Genomic DNA, 5,099 nt, shown 5'->3' with positions numbered 1-5,099 from the left:
AGAGGCTAAAACTTGGCACAAAGCTTGAAAATAAAGATACAATGATGTTGATACAGTAGTAATAAGCATCAATACCACTAAAACGGAAATTAAAAACAAATTGGGTTGCCTCCCAACAAGCGCTTTCTTTTATGACTTTGAGCTAGGCATGATGCAAAAGATCAAGTGTTATCAACTCCATAACAATAACTTGCCCGAATAACGGACTCATAAGGTAACTTAATCTTCTTTCTAGGGAAGTGTTCCATCCCCTTTTTAAGAGGAAATTGGTATCTAATGGTCCCTTCTTTCATGTCAATGATATCACCAACGGTGCGGAGAAAAGGACGTCCCAAAATAATTGGACATGAAGGATCACACTCAATGTTCATAATAAGATAATCAACAGGCACATAATTATCATTGACAACAATACGCACATCATCAATTCTCCCTAAAGGTTTCTTTATGGAAGAATCAACAAGACGAACACCAAAACAACATGGATCAAAAGGTTTCAAATCAAGCATATCATACATTCTTTTGGGCATGACGGAGGCACTAGCACCAACATCACATAAAGCAAAGCAAGAGATATTATTCAATTTAATCTTGACCATAGGATCCCAACCATCTTCTAGTTTTCTAGGAATAGAAGTCTCTAGCTTGAGCTTCTCCTCCCTATCTTTGATAAGAGCATTGGTAATATGCTTGGTCAAGGCAATATTGGGTGTACTAGTGTGAGGGTCTTTAGCCATTCTTTGCAAAAAGGTGATAACTTCGGAAAGACTACAATTGTCAAAATCAAGATTACTACCATAAATTAAAGTGGTAGTAATGTCATCTAAGCTCATTCTTTTGGTTGTCTCTAAATTCAAAGGACCTTCTTTTCCTTTAGTTGAGGTATTAGCATCACCATTAATAGGTCCATTGGGACTAGGGGTGTGATGGGTGCTAAAAGTTTTGCGATCCTCAACAACTTGTATAGTAGCAAGGGTAGTGTGTGTAGGAAGGCTCTTAATCCTATCTTCCTCTTCTTGAGTTACAACCACTTCGGGTTTGGCCGCCATTTGATTTATCAAAGTGGCCAAGGTGTGAGACATATTGGAGACTTGGGTCTCCGTGGTGGTGAGTCTAGTCTGGAGATTGGAAATGTCACTATTCAGGCTCTCAAGTTGTCTTTCAATGTTTTGCAAAATAGAAGAATGCTCATCTAATTGTCTAGATAAGGCCTTGTTTTGTTCATATTGGGTGTCCATATAATTCTTTGTAGCCTTCTCTATCTCTAAAAGTTTTTCATAACTAGGAATTCTTCTATCATTAGGAGTGTAACTATAGGTGTTGTTATTCCATTTGTTGTTGGATGGGAACGGTCTAGGATTGCTACCAAAATTACTCCTATAAGAATTATTATTAAAGTTGTTCCTAGAGATAAAATTAACATCAACTTGATATCTCTCTTGAGCAACCAAAGAATTTAAAGGAACATCATGAGGATCAATTGGAGCTTGCTTAGTAAGTAAAGTCATGATGTTGTCAACCTTATCATTAAGGGAGGAGATCTCCTCAACATAGTTTACCTTCCTACCTGTTGGAGCTCTCTTGGTGTGCCATTGAGAATAATTTGTCATCTCTCATCCAATAGCTTTGTGTCAACACCAAGTGTAGTTGACATAAAGGTTCCTCCCGCGTCCGAGTCTAACAGATTCCGCGAGGTAAAGTTCAATCCTGCATAGAAAGTTTGGATAACCATCCAAGTGGTCAAACCATGTGTAGGGCAATTATTAAAAAGAGATTTCATACGTTCCCAAGCTTGAGCAACGTGTTCATTATCCAGTTGCCTAAAATTCATAATATTACTTCTTAACTAGATAATCTTAGCAGGCATGTAATACTTCCCAATAAAAGCATTTTTGCACTTGTCCCAAGAATCTATGCTATTCCTAGGCAAAGATTGAAGCCACAGTTTAGCTCCTCCTCTCAAGGAGAAAGGAAAAAAGCTTAAGTTTAACAATATCACCATCTACTTCTTTATATTTTTGCATATCACAAAGCTCAACAAAATTGTTCAAGTGCAAAGCAGCATCATCTCCAGCACGAGGGAATTGATCTTTCATAACAAGGCTCAGTAAAGCAGGTTTAATCTCATAGGACGTAGCCCCAGTGGCGGGAGCAACGATAGGAGTGCAGATAAAGTGATTGTTGTTGTGACTAGTGAAGTCACACAACTTGGTGTTCTCAGTGGAACTCATAGCAGCAACAACAAGCAAGAGCAAAGCAACTATTGTTTTTGTGGTTTTTGGTATAAGACTAGGCAAAAACTAGTAAGCAAACTAACAAGACTAAAAAGCAAAAGTAAAAGATAGCGTGCAACTCCCCTGTCTTGAAGACTGGAGTCCCCGGCAACGGCACCAGAAAACTTGCTTGATGACGAGATGATGAATATACTTCTCGATCCTCGTTGGTTACCCCAAGTGGAAGGTTGAGATGTAGTCAGCAGCAAGTTTTCCCTTACACGGAGACTATAAGGTTATCGAACCAAGAGGACTCCGAGGATCAACAAGTAGGTGTCCCCTGCCCTCACGCTAGCAGAAGATGTGGACCTGCACACACACAAATAACTTTGCTCCCAACGAGTAAAGAGAGGTTTTCAATCTCTCCAGCCTTGTAGTTTGCAAAGGATCAAAACACAAGCGGGAATAGTGATAGTGATTGCAACAGAAAAGTAAATGAAAGCAGTAAATGATGGAGGTGTAAGCAATGGTGGTGATATGGACCGGAGTCACATGATGTTCACTAGTGACGTCTGTCTCCCAAAATACGATAAACAACTATGCTTGGGTAAATAAATTACAGCTCGGCAATTGACAGAATTATAAACGCACCACAATGCTAATTGTGTTACTTGAAAGTTAGAGGCTCAATAGTAATGGGCAGTACGGCAAGACAAGTAGACCATTTATTCATCAGCATCTACTTACTAATCATCCACCTTGAGATATCTATCCAGAACATCTCGCTGGTATTAAGTTGCGAGCCCCACCCAAAGTGTAAACTCAAAGCAACGGACAACTGCATTAACGAACTATGCGTAAGGTAAACAATCCTTGCAACCGTGGTCACAAGCACCGTTGTTTTCTCCCTGGTGGCAACAACACATCCCCTAGTCTCATGTTTCTGTCACTCAAGCTAGACATCAGGGGGCATGAACCCACAATCATACATCACGCTCCCTCTTGTAGTTACAATCTACTACTCAGCCAAAGCTATACAAAGCAACGGAGAACATGCATGAATCACTATAGGACATAATAAAAAGGATAGTGAAATATATAACTCAAAACAATCTGAACATAATCTCATAATCCATCGGGTACGAACAAACAGAGCATAGCAATAGCAGGAAAATTACATAGGTGCCTTGATCATGTAGGGCAACTCACAAGGGCTAATCATGGAAGCACAAGATTGGAGAGAAGACATCACATAGCTACTGGTCATGGACTCATGGCCCAAGGAGGACTACTCACGGCACGTGTGGCAAGCGTCCATGGTGGTGGAGAAGCCCCCGAAGGTCAATCCTCGCTTCGGTAGGGTGTCGGGAAGACGTCTCTTGACGCTCCCGATCTCGGAAGCGCTACGGCAGTGGAACGATAGAGAAATTCGCGATTCTGGATGTTATGGAAGGGTTTCCTTGCGGAGGAGTAAATATAGGCCAAAGGAGGGCGTCACAGGAGGTGGGGTCCACCCAGGCGGCCCGTGGGCGCGGTGAGGGGCCAGGACGTGCCGGGAGGTTGCCTGGGCAGGCCGTGGCGCCCCTGTGGCCCATCTTCGGTGATTTGGAAGCTTCCGTTATGCTGATTTTTATATATTTTTCTCGGGATTTTTTGGGATTCGGAAAATTGGGTAAAAGCCTCTGCAAAAAAGACATCAGCAGACAGAAAGTGGCACTAGTTGCTCTGAGTTAGTAGGTTAGTCCAAATATGTGTAAAAAGATATAAAAGTGTGGAAAAACATATAACAATGTCACCCAAAATATCATGGAGCAAGTAGAAATTATAGATACGTTTGGGACGTATCAACGACTAGCGAGTGCTCTTGGTCACCCACATCGAGAGAGATTTTTCTCTGCCTCTGCATCCCTTTTTATGAGCATTTCTTGCTTTCTTTTGGGCTCAACTCCACCTCCTGTCCCCCAATGTTGTCTCGTACCTAGCCACATTTGTGTATGTGTGCGAGAATTTCTTCTGGTGTCACCCGCATTGGGTTTTGTTCAAGCGCCTATTCACATGTTGAGTGATGACCATGAAGAAGTCTTCCCCATTGGGGGGAAGAACGGATGTAGCGCAACTTTGTGGTGGCTTAGGCATTCAGATCAGGGGCAAGAGTAGCTTCCCCCAAATGAGTTTCCCAGACACGGTGAAGAACTAGCAGGACTCTTGGTTTTATTGCGGAGACGTCCCACTCGGCGAGGGTCACTCGGGCCTCCCGCTCTATACTGTTGATAGGATCCACCTGGCCCCTGCCTTGACCTTGTCCAAGGAGGAGAAGACTGATGTAGATATCTTGATGATAGCGGTGGTTTCCTTGATCCGGAAGGGTGTGAACGAGATGGATCTAGAGGTATTCTTCCAGCGTAGGATCCAGCCTCTTCAGGCCAGAATCCACCAAATGTGGAAATATGAAGGGCCGGATGATCCGACTCGAGTCCATCCTGAGGAGAACTGGGAAGAGGTGGTGGAGAATAAACTCAAGGCCAATACCCCAGTGAGATATAAACCCACGTGCTCGAGGCAGGTGCTCCCTTTCGCGGCGGATCACCAGCCGAATGAGGTGAGTTATTGAGCATATGTACCAAGTGAATTTCTTCGTTGTTTCAACTCCCATATGTGATTTTGCTTCCTTCATTCGGCATGCTTTTACTGGGATGGTCAGTTCCATACCGGCGGTTGACCGCTGCCCATTGACTTGGAGAGTGACACTGAAAACCAAGAAGTCGAGCTCCCGGAGGGCTCGAGAACGACAAAGATGATGAAGGCGACGATGAGGAGACGGAGGAGAGCGAGGAGGAGCATGGAGACGAGGTAAAATCTTCTCCGTCTGACGAAGTTTAGGCCGAG

Source organism: Hordeum vulgare, chromosome 5H, assembly GCF_904849725.1.
Source record: "Hordeum vulgare subsp. vulgare chromosome 5H, MorexV3_pseudomolecules_assembly, whole genome shotgun sequence".
NCBI lineage: Eukaryota > Viridiplantae > Streptophyta > Magnoliopsida > Poales > Poaceae > Hordeum > Hordeum vulgare.
The sequence above is the reverse complement of the archived record's forward strand: the minus strand, read 5'-3'. Positions refer to the sequence as shown.